We start from the raw sequence: 20769 nt of genomic DNA, 5'->3' as shown, positions 1-20769 counted from the left end.
ACCATCGATCAAAGTACTTATCCTAAAAAATTGCCCAGGGGTATAAATGGGTGTAACTTAATACTATAAGTTGCTTTGGAGGAAATTGTCATCTGAATGAATTAATATAGAGGCCTTTCAAAATATTTTGGTTTATTACATTGTATATGAGTTATGATTAAGGGGGTTTTCTAACGCTTTACATCAAACTGTAGAATTTATATTTTAGAGATGCTAGTATGTGATGGAATGTTTTACCTTAGGCTGATATTGAGGGATAGTCCTTTTGTGGTCTTCTATTTATGTGGGAGGTGTAGGCCTTCTGTATTTCTTGTTGTGGCCAGTAAGGGATATTTTTGTTGAGTCTTGATTGTATTCCATTGCTGGATAATTTTTACTTGATTTTACTGTGACAGTGCAATTGTTTTAATGACTGTCTAGCATGGTTGTCTTTGTTGTAACATTATATAGATGTTAACAGACGTGTGAAGATTTTAATTATGTGTGAAATTAAATTATTACAATAAAGCTGAAAAAGAAAAAGAAACTCAATTAGACAAATAAGCATTTAGGTATGCAAAAATGCTTATTGAAAAAATTGCTTTGGGGTTGTTACAAACATTTATGTAACAAGAACTCACTTTTGAAATCACTCTTTTGACAATTAGACAAGTAAGCATTTTGGGTGTATTGAAATCGCAATGGCAGAGTTGCTTTTTCGCAATTAGACAAATAAGCATTTAGGTATGCAAGAATGCTTATTCAACGAATTGCTTTTGGGTTGTTGCAAATATTTATGTAACAAGAACTCACTCTTTTGACAACTAGACAAGTAAGCATTTCGAATGTATTGAAATCGCAATGGCAGAGTTCCTTTTTCCCCATAGTGACAAGTAACCATTTTTAGGTTTGCAAGAACACGTCTTGAACGATTAGCTTTTTTGAAACTCATTATAGTTACTTGTTAAACACTGGCTTACAAATTGTTATTTCCTAGAATGCCCAGGAGGGGTGGGCTACCAATGGCCTGTGGACCCCGAGAGGTTTTTTTCTCCCTCAGCCTTCAGTTGGAAGTTTTTGTTCCTTTCCCCGGTGGCTAGTAGGTATACTTATAGATCTATAAAAAGTTCTTCATTAGAGTAGCCATTAGTTGACCGTCTTCTTTGTTTGTATCTGTTTTTCTTGCCTTATGTCTGTGTTAAAGCGCTCTGTGTCACTGCGTGAGAAGAGCGCTCTATAAAAAATAAATTAATTAAAAAACGTAAACGGGCAAGAACTCACTTTTGAAATCACGCTTTTGACAATTAGACAAGAAAGCCTTTTGTATGCCTTGAGCTCGCAAATGGCAGACTCGCTTTTTGGCAGTAAGAGAAGTAAGCATTCGAGCAAGCAAGAGCGCTTATTGAAAGACTCGTATTTGGATTGTTAAATATGTCAGTATTTTGGTAGGCAACAACGCACTTTTGAAATCACTCTTTTGACAATTGACAAGTAAGCATTTTGGATGTATTGAAATCGCGAAAAAGCAACTCTGCCATTGTGATTTCAAAACATCCAAAATGTTTATTTGTCTAATTGTCAGTGGAGTGATTTCAAAAGAGCGTTGTTGCCTTCCTATATGCTTACACATCTGACAGCCCAAAAGCGAATGTCTCAATAAGCGTTCTTGCATACCTAACTGCTTATTTGTCTATTTGCGAAAAAGCAACTGTGCCATTGCGATTTCAAAACATCCAACATGCTTACTTGTCGAATTGTGAAAAGCGAGATTTCTAAAGTGAGTTCTTGCCCGTTTACGTTTCAAAAGAGCAAGACGTTCTGGCAAACCTAAAAGTGGTTACTTGTCACAATGTGGAAAAATCAACTCTGCCATTGCGATTTCAGTAAATCCAACATGCTTACTTGTCTAATTGTCAGAGGAGTGATTTGAAAAGTGCGTTGTTGCCTCCCTAAATGGTTTCACATCTAACAACCCGAAAGCAATTTGTTCAATAAGAGTTCTTGCATACGTAAATGCTTACTTGTCTAATTGCGAGAAAGCAACTCTGCCATTGCGATTTCGATACATCCAAAATGTTTACTTTTCTAATTGTCAAAAGCGTGAGTTCTTGCTCGTTTACGTTTCAGAAGAGCAAATCGTTGAAGACGTTCTTGCAAACCTAAACCTGCTTACTTGTCTAACTGTGAAAAGAGTGAGTTCTTGTTACATAAATGTTTGTAACAAGCCAAAAGGAAATCATTCAATACACGTTCTTGCATACCGAACTGCATATTTGTCTATTTGCGAAAAAGCAACTCTGCCATTGCGATTTCAAAACCCGTACATGTCAAAAGAGTGATCTCAAAAGGGCGTTGTTGCCTACCTAAATGCTTACAGATCTGACAGCCCAAAAGCGAGTGTTTTAATAAGCGTTTTTGCATAACTAACTGCTTATTTGTCTATTTGCGAAAAAGCAACTGTGCCATTGCGATTTCAAAACATCCAACATGCTTACTTGTCGAATTGTGAAAAGCGAGATTTCAAATGTGAGTTCTTGCCCGTTTTACGTTTCACAAGAGCAAGACATTCTTGCAAACCTCAAAAATGGTTACTTGTCACAATGGGGAAAAAGCAAGTCTGCCATTGCGATTTCAATACATCGAATATGCTTACTTGTCAAATTGTTAAAAGAGTGAGTTCTTGTTACATAAATGTTTGTAACAAGCCAAAAGGAAATTGTTCAATACGTGTTCTTGCATACCGAACTGCATATTTGTCTATTTGCGAAAAAGCAACTCTGCCATTGCGATTTCAAAACCCTTACTTGTCAAAGGAGTGATCTCAAAAGGGCGTTGTTGAGTGTTTCAATAAGCGTTTTCATACCTAACTCCTTATTTGTCTATTTCCGAGAAAGCAACTCTGCCATTGCGATTTGAAAACATCCAATATGCTTACTTGTCGAATTGTGAAAAGCGAGATTTCAAAAGTGAGTTCTTGCCCGTTCACGTTTCACAAGAGCAAGACATTCTTGCAAACCCAAAAATGGTTAGTTGTCACAATGGGGAAAAAGCAAGTCTGCCATTGCGATTTCAATACATCGAATATGCTTACTTGTCAAATTGTTAAAAGAGTGAGTTCTTGTTACATGAATATTTGTAACAACCCGAAAGCAATTCGTTCAATAAGCGTTCTTGCATACCTAACTGCTTTCTTATGTATTTGCCATTGCGATTTCAGTAAATCCAAAATATTTACTTGTCAAAGGCGTGAGTGCTTCCCGCTTACATTTCAAAAGAGCAAATAGTTCAAGACGTTCTTGCAAACCAGAAAAATGCTTACTTGTCTAACTGTCAAAGGAGTGAGTTCAAAAGTGCGTGTTGTTGTCACGAACCACATTGCAGCTTCCCAAGTTCGCAAATGACGAGACTGACTCCTGGGTTTCTAATAAAACGTTACATTTAATTAAAATACCAACAAATATCCGTTGCTCCACTTGTACACTCTGAGGCAGACTCTTCTTCTCTACTTCTTTTTTTCATTTACGCAAAAAGACCAAGGAACATAATTAACGTATGGACATCTAGTGGCAGTTCTATAAATCGCATTTCAAATTATACAATTAAACTCAATGCCAGTCATTTATCAGCAATTACAAGTTGACAACCAAATACAAACAACACCTTTCCACACAACATCAACAACACCAACTCAAACAATAAAAATACAACATCCTCCCCCCCATGAAGACCGTAACACCATCGAATTTCTAAAGGATATAAACGCTGAACAGGTCTTCTTAACACAGTCCCAGCTGGAAGATGCACAGTGCACGACCTCACACGTCCATCTCTGCCTGGGATCAGCTCCTTTATTATCCCAGTTTTCCAGATCTGTCGTGGCATTCGGTCATCTCCAACCAAGACCAGATCTCTTTCCTTTAGCGGAGTAGGAGGGGGTATCTTATTGGCATGTGCAGACTTCAAGTCTAACAGATACTCCGTTCTCCATCGCTTCCAGTACTCATTCAGAAGCCTCTGACGATATTTCCATCTTCGTGTGAGTTCCTCTTTACCAACGTTGGTGGCTTGACTCTCAATGTGGAAAGACTTTGGTGGTAAAGAAGTAAGTCTTTTCCCAACAAGAAAATGTGCGGGTGTCAACGGTTGAGGGTCTTCCAACTCACTGTACACAAATGTGAGCGGCCTTGAATTGACTATAGCCTCCACCTCTGTCAACAACGAAGACAATTCTTCAAAACTCAGTGAAGCTCTCCACATCACTCTTTTCAGGCTTGTTTTCACTGATCGGATTAACCATTCCCAGAATCCACCCCACCAAGGTGCTCTTTCTGCAATGAACTTCCACCTGATGCCGTTTGAGGAAAAATATTCCTGAAGCTCAGGCTCTTTAATTGCTGCCCAGAGTTCTCTGAGATCATGATCAGCCCTTTTGAAGGTTTGAGCATTGTCTGAGTAGATGACTCTGCAGAGGCCACGCCTGGACACGAACCTTTTTAGAGCCAGGAGGAATTTTTCTGTGGACAAGTCTGACACCAACTCTAAGTGTACCGCTTGTGTCACAGCACAAGTGAACAATGCAATGTATGCCTTTTCTACGGTGGTCCAAGTTTTCACATAAAGAGAGCCAGCAAAGTCAATGCCTGTAATTTCAAATGGAGGCGCTTCAACAATCCTGTCCCTTGGTAGGGGTGCAGTCACCTGCTGAGCTGGGGTTGCTGTGAACCTTTTGCAGATCATGCAGGCAGATATGATCTTCTTTACCTTCCGTCTGGCACCTGGGATCCAGTATCTTTCTCTCAGCTGGACCAATGTGTCCCTGACCCCTGAATGCATTACCTTGTTGTGGCAACACATAACCAGCATGTCAGACAGTCGGTGGTTGGTAGGTAGCAGCCATGGATGCTGCTCTCTCTCACTCAGTCTTGACTGTTGCAACCTTCCTCCCACACATATTACTCCATACTCATCAAGGAAAGGGTTAAGGTCTCTGATTTTTGAGTCCTTGTGAGTATTCTGCCCTGTCTTCAATTCATTTATTTCTCTAGCAAACACCTTGCCTTGTGCCTCCTGAATCCACAATCTTTCAGCTTCTGACAGCTCCTCTGCTGTGAGGTCTCCTCGTTTCTTGTCTTGAGCACGACAATTATGGACAAATCGTCTGATCCAAGCAGTGACTCTTAAAACAGTGGTAAGCTTACTGAATGCTTCTAGTTGTAGTAGTGGTTCAGACTGAGTCACTTCAGTATTGCTAAGCTGGACTGTCACTTGACATGGCTTCATCTCAGACTTCAGTTCTTCCTCAGAACACCCTTCCACTGTTGATTCTGGTTGTGTTGGTAATGTTAGGAAAGGTGGATCTGACCACCACAACCCATCTCCTTTCAGCTTGGATACTGTCTGTCCTCTTGTGATGAGGTCCGCTGGGTTGAGCTTACCACAACAATGTGACCATGATTCTGGTGCTGTCAGTGACTGTATTTCTGTGACTCTGTTCGCAATGAACTGCTTCCATTTTTGTGCTGAGCCACGAATCCACTGAATAACTATCATGGAATCTGACCACAAACAAAGCTGGGATGGCATCATGTTCAGAATCTTTAACAAGTTGCTCCCTACTCTAGCTCCAACTAAAGCTCCCATCAACTCCAAACGTGGTAGAGTTAGTTTCTTTATGGGAGCCACTCTCGATTTGGATGCAACAAAACTGGTGACAGTTCTTCCATCTTTAGTTCATCCTTGGAAGTATGCAACTGCTCCATATGCCCTTTCACTGGCATCACTGAAGATATGAAGAAGTGGGAATTGCTCATTCTGCCAGTCACTTACTCCGTACCACCTCGGAATGGCAATCTGATGCAGCTGTGGGAGCTCCATGCACCATTGTTGCCACTTATGACTGAGGTCTTCTGGCAGCTCCTCGTCCCATCCTAAGCCCCTTTGCCACATGTCTTGGAAAAGGCACTTAACTCGTATAGTGAATGGTGCCAGGAAACCTATGGGATCGAATATTCTAGCTGATGATTTTAGGACACTTCTTTTCGTGTTACCCTGCTCCTTTAAGAATCTTATCAGTTGTCTAAGGTCAAAGACAAAATCATCACTATCCGGCCTCCACACCAACCCAAGCACCTTTAGCACGCAACCATGTGCTTCAGGTTCTGGCATACATTCAAATCCACCATTCAGCCACTTAGCCTTCAGTTCTGCGGAATTTGTCGTCCACTTACACAAGTTCATGCTGGCTATGGACAAGATCTCCTTTGCTCCTGATGTCAACATATAAGCCTCGTCGATATCCTCTGCACTGGCAATCAGATCATCTACATAAAGGTAGGTTTCTAGAATGTTAACAGCATGTGGATGGCTGTTTCTGTACCCTTGTAGATGATGCCGGATTGTGGCTGCCAGCAGGAATGGGCTTGAAGAAACCCCAAACACGACACGAGTCATCCTCATCTTGCGTGGCCTTGTGTTCTCAGTGTCAGGTGGTCCTGTTATCCATAAAAATCTTAAGGCATCTCTGTCTTTCGTTGCAATGGATATCTGTAGGAAAGCCCTTGTAATGTCTGCTGTGAATGGAACTGGATGCAGTCTAAATTTCACTAAAATGCTTAAAAGGTCTGGATTAAGGTTTGGACCGGTCAGTAAACAATCGTTAAGAGATGGACTGCCACGCTCATGAGAGGAGGCATCAAAGACCACTCTCAGTTTAGTTGTCATTTTGTCTTCTCTGATAACAGCATGATGGGGCAAGTAATACATCACATTGTCCTCCGTCACCTGTGAACAGTTGTCTTCTGGGACATCTTCATACACCCCCTGCTGTAGATAATCCTCAATGACATCATTGTATCTCTTGAACAATACTACATCTGTTTTCAGTTTCCTCTGCAGTCCATCGAGTCTTTTCTGGGCAATTCTGAAATTGTCTGGGAGGTGTGGGGCATTTTGCTTCCACGGTAACCCTACCTCATATCGCCCTCTAATATATTTGACTGACTCCTCAAAGCTCTGTCTAGCTTCGCGGTCATCTGTGTAGTCCCCATCTCCCTGTGTTATGCCAAGGGAATCCAATTCCCAGAACATGCGCAGCTGCTTTGAGACTTCATTGCATTCACTTATTCCAATGTTCATACAAGCAACCTCACCCATATTTGAAGCAGAGACTGGGCCCTGTACTGCCCAGCCAAATATTGTTTCTACAGCTACTAGGGCTTCTGATATTCGCTCTACTCTTCCTGACAATATCCTCCAGTAGTAATCGGCACCAATCAGTACGGATATTTCTGGCTCCTCCCTGCTATCGACTGAGACATCTGCTAGTGGTAGGCCTCTCTTCTCTAGCTGGTGTTGAATGTGTCCACCAGGCACCTTCATAATTGCAGTGCACACTTGTGGCGTCTCAATGGCTTCAATCTCTATTTTCTGTTCCTTATTCCAGACATTCTCCAGCACTAATTTTAAAACATTTCTCACAGCCGTTACCGGGTTCTCAGAGCCAAAGGTATGCAACTTTAGAGTCTCCCTCCTTTGAACTGGCAGACCCAAAATCTTTACCTGTTTCTCGTGGATGAAACTTCGTTGGCTCCCACCATCCATTAAACAGCGTACCGCCTTCCGTCCGCTGGGTCCTTCAGTCCATGCTCTCACTGTTTGCAACAGCACAGTGTTCTGACCCTTCGTGTGTGTGTTTGCAGTACGGGGCATAACAGATGAAATTAGTGCATCTGTAGAACCTTCAGTGTCATTGGGGGCTTCTGCTTGTTCGGCCTTGTCACACAATGTAGCGTGGTGTCTTCTGCCACAAGCAGTGCATGACACATCCTTTGTTTTGCAAACCTTTGCGATGTGTCGTGGTTGTAGGCAAATAAAACACCTCCCCATTTTCTTTAATTTCTCTTTTCGGGTATTCACTGTGTCATCCGTGCACGCTTCTGATTTGTGGCTTGTGCTACCACAGAATATACAAGTAAGAGGTGCGGTCGAACTGCCTGTGTGGAGAGCTGCGGCTGTAGGCACATTTGCCCTTCTGACCCTTGTCTCGCTCCGTACATCTACTTTACAGTGTTGCTTGTGAGAAGCCTGTGCATCCTTGGTTATGGTTCCTGTGTTAGTCAAGTGCATCGCACGCTCTCTACTTTCAACCTCCCGTTGCAGAAAAGTAACAAGCTCAAGAACCTTCCATTCATGACCTGGACTCATTTTGCGGGTGTACTCAAGGGCAAGATCATCTGGTATCATTTGAAGCAGTATGGGGCACAATAATCCTCCATAAGTGTCTGATACAACACCTAAGGATTCTAAACTTCTGATCTGTACCTCACACTCCTCATACAGTTCTCTTAATGCTTCAACGTCGGAAGATTTCTTTACTGGAGTCAATTTCAATAATTTGGACATGTGCGCACTCACCACAAGGTCCTTTCTTCCAAATCTTTCCTTCAGCATATCAACTGCTGTGTCATAATTGCTGTCCGACATCTTTAATCCTGCAACAGCTCTGGTAGCAGGTCCAGTGAGGTATGACTTGAAGTAAGCAAATTTTTCAGTTTTGCTTAATTCTCTGTTTTCATGGATAGCAGTTTCAAACTGATCCCAGAACTCTTGCCAAAGACATACTTCTCCGTTAAATTTACTTATAGACAGCTTCGGTAATTTCACCGATGATCTATTAGTTAATCTGTTTGCATGCGTACTCACATCACTTAGCCGGGCCGCCCTTACTCCCTCCATCACGTCAGTCTGACGTTCAATCAGCCTGGCAGCACGGGTTTTCCACAGACTGATGTGGTCCTGATAGTCTGCGGTTTTCGCGACATCTGCATTTAGCTCGTCTATTGGTATTTCGTCTTCTATGTCTTTATCCAATTCACGGAGATTCTCCTCCTTAATGGAGAGCATGGACAACAACTCTCTCAAACGGTCACAATTCACGTTGTCCTTACATGTTTCTTCTTCTAGAGACCGCAGTAGTTTTGTTGCGGATGCCCGCAAAACTCCGCGTTTATGTTTCAGCCTCTGTAGTCGGTCCGACATTTTCTCTTTCACCTTTTACTTCGCGGCTAGGTGCAACGAGCTATCCGTTTAGTTCGCCTCTTCCCGGGTTTCGGCACCAAAAAATGTTGTTGTCACGAACCACGTTGCAGCTTCCCAACCCGAAAGCAATTCGTTCAATAAGCGTTCTTGCATACCTAACTGCTTTCTTGCCATTGCGATTTCAGTAAATCCAAAATGTTTCCTTGTCAAAAGCGTGAGTGCTTATGTTTCAAAAGAGCAAATCGTTCAAGACGTTCTTGCAAACCAGAAAAATGCTTACTTGTCTTATTGTTAAAAGAGTGAATGCTTCTTACATAAATATTTGTAACAACCCAAAAGGAAATCGTTCAATACGTGTTCTTGCGTACTTTGCTGTTTTGTCGATTTTACGAAAAAGCAACTCTGCCATTGCGATTTCAGTAAATCCAACATGCTTACTTCTCTAACTGTCAAAAGAATGAGTTCAAACGTGCATTCTTGCCTTCCTACATGCTTACATATCTGACGGCCCAAAAGCGAGTGTTCCAATATTCGTTCTTGCATACCTAAATGCCTACTTGGCTAATTGCGAGAAAGCAACTCAGCCATTGCGATTTTGAGTATATCCAAAATGTTTACTTGTCAAAAGCGTGAGTGCTTCCCCGCTTACGTTTCAAAAGAGCAAATCGTTCTTGCAGACGAAAAAAATGCTTACTTGTCTAAGTGTCAAAAGAGTGAGTGCTTCTTATATGAATTTTTGTAACATCCCGAAAGCAATTCGTTCAATAAGCGTTCTTGCATACTTAACTGCTTTCTTGTCTATTTGCCATTGCGATTTCAGTAAATCCAAAATGTTTACTTGTCAAGAGCGTGAGTGCTTCTCGCTTACGTTTCAAGAGAGCAAATCGTTCCAGACGTTCTTGCAAACCAGAAAAATGTTTACTTGTCTAACAGTCAAAGGAGTGAGTTCAAAAGTGCGTTCTTGCCTTCCTACATGCTTACATATCTGATGGCCCAAAAGCGAGTGTTTCAATATTCGTTCTTGCATACCTAAATTTGTCTTCCTTTCAAAAAGCCAGTCTGCCATTTGCGAGCTCAAATCATCCACAATGCTTTCTTGTCTAATTGTCAAACGAGTGAGTGCAAAACTGCTATGTTGCCTACCTAAATGCTTACACATCTACCAAACCAAAATTGAGTCTTTCAATGAGTTCTTACATACCTAAATAATTACATATCCAACTACAGAAAAGCTTGTTTTGCAACACTTGCTACACTATGACTTCTTGCATACCTGAAAAAATTTACTTGTCTCATTGCCATAAAGTAACTCTGTTATTCCGAGTACAATACATCCAAAATGATTGTCTGTCAAAAGAGTGATTTCAATACTGTTCTTCCCTTTGTAAATGCTTACATATCGAACTAGTCAAAAGCTAAACAGTGACTATGAGTTCTTGCATACTTGAAAATGTTTACTTGTCTCTGAAAAAGCAACGCTGCCATTGCAGTTCTTGCATACACAAATGCTTACTTGTCTAACTGCCCAAAACCATGTTTTTTCAAACAAATTCTTGCATGTAACCCTTTCCCCAATATATCCAAACTGTGACACTAATCAAATTCTAAACAAAGCTTAATGTATTTTTTCCTTAACCTAAGGGTAATGTGAAGATTACCAAACCCTACTCTAACCTAAACTTTATTGTAACCTTTAACTTTTACATAACACTAACCTCTCTGTCACTAAACCCCACCCATAACCCTTTACACTAAGCATTACTATACCCTAACCTATGCTCACGCATTACCAAAGTCACACCCTTTTAAAGTTAACATAACTGTAACTTAACCATATCCAAACTCTGACCCTAACCAACCCTTACCTTAAATCTATAATAACCTTAACCCTAACGTAAATCCAAGTCAGCCCTAATGTATCCCTAAACCTAACATAACCCTATCCTAACCCAAATTTAACTGGAATGTATACCTAGCTTAACCTACCCTAACTTATCCATTCATGAACCCTAACCTAACTATTGAAAGCTCTAACATAACTCTTATCTACACCCTAACTGTAGCTTAATCCTGATCCTAACATAGCCTTTACCTAACCCAGATCTAATTTTAAAATTTCCCTAACCCTAACAATAATCCCAGCCCTAACAGTAACCCTAACCTAACTCTAACTTTACCCTAATCCTCACCGTAATTTAACCCTAACCTAACCTAATTCTACCTAAGCCAAACCCTAACCCTCACCCTGCTAGTACCAGCCCTAAAGCTAACCGTAGCTCTAACCTTAGCCTAACAGTTACATATCCTTAACCCTAACCTAATCTTAATGTAACCCTAACCTTTTCATCTTAAGGCTGGAGGGGGAGGGGACAAAGCCAGGACAGGACGCTAGTCCCAAGCAGGACTTAACCCCCCCCCCCAAGCCCACCAGAGAGTAGGACCCAGCCAAACCCGCTGCACATCTTAGACAAATACATCAGTGACCTTCTTAACTCATCAAGCTGTTAAACATCCAGTGAAGATCAGATTACATCTTGGATAACTTACCCTTTTTTGGCGTGCGTCTTTTTGCTCAGCGTGTAGCCTTTGTTTGGCTCTTGGTCTAGAAACGTATTGGTCACAGCATATCCTGCCCAACATATAATCAAAGTTACCACCTTAACAGTTTTAATTCAGCATGAAATTGTGTTTTACTGAAATATCCCATAATTAGTTTTGCTGTTCAACAGAATTTTTTCATTGTTTTTACTTACATTGAGAGTAATGTAGGCAAAATGGAACAGTTGGGATCAGTTTCTTTTCTGTGATTTGTTCTTAGCATTTTTATGTGAATGTGAAGTCTGAAACACTTTTCTTTGTATTACATGTAATGAGTGAAAAACAACAGTAAATTGGAAAAAAAACAATGCTAAGAAATCTACAGAATGTTAATAATAATGAAGAGTATTGGTAGTATGGGGAAGCAGTGCTACAGTGAGTTTAACCAGGTCCTCCTCTCTGGTGGTTCTGGGGTTCGAGTCCTGCTTGGGGGGGGGCTTGTGATAGACTGGTATCCTATCCCCCTCCAGCCTTACACCCTGTGGGGCTCCGACTCGCTGCAACCCCACTTAGGACAAGTGGCTTTACCCAATGTGTGATTACTGGTAGTGTACTAGAGAAGTTATCTTTTTGAAGACATATCAGTTCAGTATAACTCTTCCAAGCCACTGTAGGTATAGCTTAGTGTTAAAGGCAACAGACAAATTTGGTTTATTACTGATTTGTTGTCATACCCACTGGTCCATCAGTGCTACCTGCATCTCATTGGGGGGACACTGGATAAAAAGGCACCGTGGAAGCTCTTCCATACAGAACCTCTTCTGGAGTAACTGCCTTTTTCTGTTCTTGTTCTTCATTGTGACCTCAAAGCTGAAAATTGCTTTGGAGAAAAGGCAGCTAAATGAATTAATGTAATCGACAATTTCTAATTGTAAGAAACGTTCATATTGCACAAGTACTTAAACATTACTCAACAGTTATAATCACAAAATAATTGAACAAAAACATTTACATGGTTATCATGTATTTCAGAGATCATGGGAGATGTGAAGGAGTGAGTTTTAAGACCCTTCTTAAATGTAGATAAAGATCTCACAATTCTGAGAGAAATGGGGAGGATATTCCACCACAATAGAGCAAGCACCAAAAAAGCTTTGCGGTTTTTGATTTTGGACCTTTTGTACTTGGGGTTACCAAGCAGGCAGAGGTGGAGGTGAGTGGCAGTCTGGTTGGGACATAGCAAATGATCAAGTTTTGTAGATATTAGGAAGCAGATCAGTGATGCTTTTGTATGCCATAACCAGTCTTGAATTTTATCTAGGCATATTTAGAAATTCAGCGCAGTGATCAGGAGGGGGATACATAGAAATGCTTTGGAGGGTAAAACACAACTCGTGCAACAGCATTCTGTATCATCTGTGAACGTTTGATGGCAGAGGCCGGAATGCCAGACATGAGACAGTTGCAGTAGTCCAGGCGTGCTTTCTCTATGGCCTGGACAAGGAGTTGTGTGAAGTCTGTTATTAGATAGGGACGGATTCAGCAGAGGTTATACAGGATGTATGTACAGGCCCGAGTTATGGCTTTGATGTCTTAAGAGAAAGGCAGATGAGGCAATCATCACTCCTACACTCTCAGGCAAAATCTGTGAGTTGTCCATTTTGATAGAGAGTTCAAGACAGGACGAAAGCCCAGCTGGGAGGTGAAGGACCTCTGTTTTGGAGAGTTATAAGTGGTGAGCAGACATCCTGGTAGCAATTTTTGATAGGCAGGCAGTAAATGTGCGAGAAAGTAATATAGAACAGACACCAAATGGGACAAGGAATCCCCCATAACTTCCTAAAACAGTTGCCCATTGAACTATGTACATACACACACATTTAAATTTACATTTATTCATTAGAAGATGCTCTTCTCCAAAACAACATACACCTCAGAGAAAAATACAGAGTTACACAAACATGGGCAGCAAGGCATAATGACGGAATCACAGCTCTCCCTGGCTGTAGGCTTCAGTGGCTATCAACCCATGATTTCAGCATGATATAAAATACTTGATATCAAGCACTCTGTGAGGTCATTAATCGGTATGGTTGTATGGAGTACACTTTGGAAACAAATTGCTTTTTCCTTGTTTTTACATGAACATTTATTGCTTTAGCAGGTGCTTTTCTCCAAAGCAACACACATAGAAGTGTGCATTACACCTGTTAGCTTTGCTCCATTACTTCCACACTGTGGTCAGAAAACCCAGGGAGTTGTTTAGCAAGTCAGCAAAATTGATTTTCATTGTGAAGTGTTTTATGGTTAGTGATATATTTGATTAGTCAAATATATGGTTAAAGTTTTTTTTGGAAACATGGCTCTGCTGTCTCCCCAATCATTCCATTACATGAATCATTCTGTCTACCTCATAGAAACATTCAGCAACTCCTGATGTCATCTTTGCTTTTAAGGGTTCTAGCATAGTGACATTGTTTAAATGAAGAAATGTTAGTAACATACCAAGTATCACAGACCAATGGACAGTTATTGAGCTTCCTGCCATAGATGGAATACACTCACAGCTCCCTCCCCATTCGCGGATGGGGCTTTCACCATTTCATGCAACACTCATGAAATGTTAATGTTTTTGAAAGAATTACTTTTTAATTATGGTATCATTGCTGAATTAAAAATATTACCAAGACATTATTACATATTTTGCAGATGACTATTACTACTTGAAAAGACTGACATAATTTATTAGTCATATATCCCTGGAAAGCCCCATCTTCAGCAGCCAGTGTTCTAACGGTAATGATCCTAATGCTAGAGAAACCTTTGTAGTTGGTTTGGCTGAACAGCTGAAACCTGCTTTTCTGTTAAAGAAAGGAAGTAAATTGTCTTTCCTTGGGTTGGAAGGTAATGACAATCCCAAATGGCAAAAATTAAACAGCTTTTTCAACCATGAAACAGCTTCTCGGAGCAGAGCCTATTCCTTACCCCTTCCCGAAGGCTATGGAGGAGTATGTGGCATTATTAGGCCGTCCACCTATCTTGTGTTAGTAGTGTTCTTTTTCAAAGTGGAGGACAGGAAATTACTGTGGGCTTAATGATATCACTGTAAAATACCCACATGCCTTGCAATTAATCATGGCAGTGCTGGAGCAAGTCCATGGTGCTAAGGTCTTTTCAAAGTTGGACCTACACAGCACATACAGTCTGGTCTGGATCAAGGAGGGGAACAAGTGGAAGAGCACGTTTATCAAAGCCTTTTGTCACTATGAACTTATGTCACCATGCCTTTCAGGTTAGGAAATGTACCCTCAGTGTTCCAAGAATTTGTTAACCATATGCTGGGGAATCTTGTTGTCATGGTTGCGCGTCGCAAGGATGGACTCAAGCGCAGAGTTGTCATGCACCGATGTTTAATAAAGCCAAATCAGAATCCAAAAAGCAAAGTCAAGGGACAGGCGTGGGTCAGGCTATCAGTAAACATGGTACAGAGGGCTAGGCAAAGAACGTGGTCGGGAATACACAGGCAAAGGTCGATGTCGGAGTAGGTTCACTGTAGCATGGCTCGAAGGGAAACAAAGCAGGCAATACAAGGTTCCGCATCCGGGCTTCCTCAGCTTCCCTCTTTATTGCCATTCCCATTAGGAAACGGCAGGTGTCACTGATGTGCCGGCTGCAGGGGACGTGACACTTGTAAACAAATGTGTGCTGGTTTACCTGGACAACATCTTAATCTTTGTATGGAGGAACACATGCAGCATGTGCATCAGGTGCTGCGAAGATTACTTCACCACTTTGTAAAGGGGGAAACAGCCTTTTCCATCAAGAACGTGTTGCCTTCCTAGGGTTCATTTTGAGCAGGAAGGGGGTAGCCATGGATCCCAAGAAGGTAAAAGCCATTTTAGATTGCCCAGGCCAACCTCAGTGAATGCATTACAGTGGTATTTTGTGTTTGCAAACTTTTACCACTTTTTTATTCTGGGTTTCAGTCTGATAGCGGCCCCACTCACCTCCCTGCTTCACAAAAAGAGGTCCCAGTTCATGTGGACCTCAGAAGCCCTAGATGCCTTCTGGGAGTTACAGATTCTGTTCACGACAGCCCTCCAGCACCCTGACCCAACACTACCCTTTGTAGTAGAAGTGGACACCTTAGTTAATAGTCTCAGGGCAGTTCTCTCGCAGAGACAGAGACCCCACAAAAACTTCACCTCGTGCTTACTTTTCATGCAAACTCTCACCTGCCCAACACAAGCCATCTAGGTTGCTGGAACCTCTCCCAGTGTCTTCTGACCTTTGTCCCATGTGGCAGTTGATTTCTTGATGGATCTCCCAGCCTCAGAAAGTAACAACATTATTTTGGTAGATGAACGCGTCTCCAGAGCCTGTCGTCTGATTCCCCTACAGAAAATCGTGTGGTGGAACAACATGTTCCTCACCTGTACAGTTTTCCTGAAGCCATAGTGTCACTATGAGGGTCCCAGTTTTCATCACGAGTGTGGAAAGTGTTCTGGCAGAAGTTGGGTGTGCCCATCAGCTTCACCTCTGGCTAGCACCCCTTTGGCTAACGGACAGGTGGACTGACTGAATCAGGACCTCAGCCGCTTCCTCTAGAGCTTCTACAGCCAAAAGCAGGAGCAGTTGTCGATGTTCCTGACATAGATGGAATACACTCACAGCTCCCTCTCCCATTCACGGACGGGGCTATCTCCATTTCAGTCTCCTGGGGTATCAACCTCTGCTGTTCCCCTGGTATCCCAGCCCAAGTGACATACTGGCCATAGATTCATGGTTCCAGAATGGCGAAGAGGTCTGGCAGAAAGTTTGGGAGTACCTACGCCAGAGTACCTTGCAAACAACAGGCTGATAAGCACCGCCTCCCCAACGGTGTGAATGACTGACTCATGGCAATGCAGTTCCTGCTTCAAAATGGAAAGACAAGCTACCTTGATCAGTGCATACGCTCCCACAATGACCAACCCAGAAGAAGTGATAGATGGAAGGAAGGATGTGAAGGACAAGTTCAATGAAGAACTAGATGCCGTTATCAACCATGCACCCCACAGACAAGCTGATTCTGCTCTATGATTTCAACGCAAGATTAAGGTGTGATGCTTGGAGTGGGCAAGTGTAATAGCAATGGTCTGCTACTTCTGAAAACCTGTGCAGCACATGACCTTTTGATCGCCAACATGGTCGTCCACCTCTCTATCCGCAACAGGACTTTGTGGATTCAGCCTCACTCTAAGCACTGGTATCTGATCTGGCCCTCCAGGTGCAAGCAGTAAGACTGGTTTGACGAAAATGATCTAGAAATCCAGGCCATACTTGCTGAGAAGCACCATCCTCATTGTACCCATCAGAACGACCCATCCTCAGCTGCAAAGAAAGCTGTATTCATCAATGCCTGCAGAAGAGTAAAGAACAAACTGCAGTTATCATGGCACCGCAGATGGCCACCTTGGTGTGCAGCTCCACAGTTGTTTTACTGTCTTTGTTAGTTTGTCCTGCCTTTAGTTATACTTCTACAATGAGTTTTACCAGGGAAGAACTGCTGAATATTTGGCAGTACACAACACCCAACTTTTTACCGGTTTTCGACTACTCTGACATTTTGCTGGACATTGTAGTCGGAGGTGTAGAGGCACTGCTCAAGCGCTCCAAGACGCACAAGTGTGGAAAGCGAACCGGCATGCTCGGAAAGCGCAGCTTCAGAACAGCGCTGCCTAGTATCCATCTGGCGAACCTCCACTCCCTACCCAACAAAATGGACGAACTTCTTCTCCTGTCCCAAAAAGCAAGGACTTCTTAAACTCTGCCGCTCTCTGTTTCACAGAAACTTGACTGAACGAAGCCATTCCAGACAACGCTTTACATAGCTGCTGGGCTTCCAGCTGTTCAGAGCGGATCATGATGCAGAATCAGTGGGGAAATCGTGTGGCGGTGGGACATGCTTCTACATGTGGTGTACAGATGTAACAGTGTTGAAGAAGATGTGCTGTCCCGATCTGGAAGCGCTCTTCATTAACTGTAAGCCTTTCTACTCACCGCGGGAGTTTTCCTTGTTCATTCTCGTGTTTACATTCCACCGCAAGCGTGTGAGAACGCAGCGCTGCAACAGCTGGCTGATAAGATCACAGACACAGAGCAACAACACCCGGACTGTTATAATCATTCTCGGGGACTTTAATAAAGCAAAAGTCCCCCGTGAAATGCCAAAATACAGACGGCACGTTACATGTCCTACTAGAGACGGTAATATACTGGACCACTGTTACACCACAATAAAGGATGCATATCACTCTGTCCCACGGGCAGCTTTGCAGCTCTCTGATCACTGTCGGGCTCATCTTATACCAACCTACAGGCAGAAACTGAAATCAGCTAAACCTGTAATAAGGACATATTTTATGGACTAACGAAGCAAAGTGGGACTTGCAAGCTTGCTTCGAGTGCACTGATTGGAGTGTTTTCGAGGCTGCTGCTAGCGATCTGGATGAGCTCACAGACTCTGTAACATCATATATCAGTTTCTGGACTCATTTTTTAACGTACAGCAATGACAAACCATGGTTCACTGCAAAACTCAGACAGCTACATCAGGCCAAAGCAACGCTTATAGGAATGGGGACAGAGTCTTGTATAAACAGCCCAAAAACACACTGACAAAGGAGATCAGAGTAGATAACAGTAACTACTCTGAAAAGCCAAAAACAGTTTTCAGCCAACGACCCTGGATCAGTGTGGAACAGCCTGAAAGACATCACAAATTACAAGACAGCACCCCCCCAGCACCGTGTCAACTCAACAAGTGGCTGATGATTTGAATGAGTTTTATTGCAGGTTTGAGAAACCCTGTTTCACAACCCACACCCATTCTGACTTTTTCTCCATGCATCCACCAAAACCTCCAGCAACCCCACTCTTGTCCCATCCTACACTTTGGGTCTGTGAAGAGGAGGTGCGTCAGGCCTTCCGGAAACAGAAGACAAGGAAAGCACCAGGCCCAGACGGTGTTTCACTAGCCTGTCTAAAAACCTGTGCTGACCAGATGGCCCCTATCTTCACACAGATCTTCAACAGATTACTCAAGCTGTGCGAAGTACCTTCCTGCTTCAAACGCTTAACCATCATCCCCATTCCCTAGACACCCAAAAATCACAGGACTTAATGACTACCAACCTGTCGCCTTAACGTCTGTGGTCAGGAAGTCAATTGAAAGACTGGTGTTGGCCTACCTGAAGGACATTACTGGACCCTTACTGGACCCCTTGCAGTTTCCTTATCGAACAAACAGGTCTGTGGATGATGCAGTCAACATGGGACTGCACTACATCCTGCAACATCTAGACAAACCAGGGACTTATGTGAGGATCCTGTTTGTGGACTTCAGCTTGGCCTTCAACACCATCATCCCAAACCTCCTCCTGTCCAATTTAACCCAACTCTCTGTGCCCACCTCCATCTGTCGGTGGATCACCAACTTCCTGAAGGACAGGCAGCAGCTAGTGAGGCTGGGAAAATTCTCATCCAAGACTCACACAATCAGTACTGGCGCCTCCCAGGGATGTGTGCGCTCCCCACTGATCTTTTCCCTGTACACCAACGACTGCTCTGCAAAAGACCCCTCTGTCAAGCTCCTGAAGTTTGCAGATGACACCACACTCATTGGCCTCATCTGGGATGGTGACGAGTCTGCTTAGAGACAGGAGGTCAAAGAGCTGGCTGTCTGGTGCAGTCATAACAACCTGGAGCTGAACATGCTCAAAACGGTGGAGATGATTGTGGACTTTAGGAGAAACACCTCAGCATTACCCCACTCACCATCATGAACAGCACTGTGGTAACAGTGGAGTCATTCAGGTTCCTTGGCACCACCATCTCGCAGGACCTGAATTGGGAGCTCCACATAAACTCCATTGTGAAGAAGGCCCAGCAGAGGTTGCACTTCTTTTGTCAGCTGAGGAAGTTCAATCTGCCACAGAGGCTGTTGATGCAATTCTACTCTGCCCTCTGCACCTCTATAACTGTCTGGTTCTGCTCAGCTACAAAAATCAGACCTCAGAAGATTACAGCGGGTAGTCCGGATGTCTGGAGGAATCATAGGCACACCCCCCCCCCCCCCCCACTCTCCAAGAATTGTACTCGTCCAGAATGAGAAAAACAGCTGGCAAAATCATCCTAGACCCTTCGCACCCAGGCCACTTCCTCTTTGAACTTTTGCCATCTGGCCAGCGCTACAGTGCACTGAGCACAGAACAGCCAGGCACAGGAAAAGTTTCTTTCCTCAGGCCATCTACCTCATGAACAGCTAAATGCCCTGTAGGGAGTGAACTGCTGCAATAAACAATGCTATTTATATTTATTTTTCACATCATATCTCTTATTTACTTTCCTTGCATTGTATATAACATACCTGTAGAAACATATAATGTCTACTATATATTGTGTACTTTATATAATTTTTTATCTTTTATTTTCCCACTCTACTTTTATTTTCTGTGTCTTGTCACTGTCATTCTGGCTGCACTGTGGAAGTTTCTGTCACCAAGACAAATTCCTTGTATGTGTAAACATACTTGGTGTCACGTTCTCCGCATCTGGCACATCCGCGACACCTGCGGGCTGTTTCATGGATGTAGGCTTTGCCCAAGCGCACCATGTCCCTATTAAAACATGTGAGGTCACCCTGAGTGTGAAAGCCCTGGATGGTCAACCCTTGGGTGATGGGGTGGTTGATTCCCGGACGGCACCTCTCGTGCTCGAAACTAGCGCGTGTCACCACGAGAAACTCACCTTCTTTCTGATCCGAGCTCCAGACACCCCTGTCATTTTAGGTTACCCCTGGTTGGCACGACATGACCCCGTCTTTCGGTGGAGTACCAAGGAGCTGGTTTCTTGGGGAGGATCCTGTCGCGCATCCTGCCTCACGCTTCCTTGCCGAGCCACGTCGGTGGAAGGGGTAGAGGTCATACCCCCGGACTATGAGGATCTACGAGAGGTCTTCAGAAAGGTCCGCGCTGCCGAACTGCCCCCTCACCGGTCCTGGGACTGTGCTATCGACCTCTTGCCAGGTACCACACCACCTCGGGGCCGGGTGTATCCCCTGTCGTTACCTGAACAACGGGCCATGCAGGAGTACATCAGGGAGGGCCTCGAAGCGGGCCTGATCCGGCCGTCAACATCACCAGCCGCGGCGGGGTTCTTCTTTATCGGTAAGAA

This window comes from Scleropages formosus, chromosome 18 (assembly GCF_900964775.1).
Source record: "Scleropages formosus chromosome 18, fSclFor1.1, whole genome shotgun sequence".
Lineage (NCBI taxonomy): Eukaryota > Metazoa > Chordata > Actinopteri > Osteoglossiformes > Osteoglossidae > Scleropages > Scleropages formosus.
The sequence above is the reverse complement of the archived record's forward strand: the minus strand, read 5'-3'. Positions refer to the sequence as shown.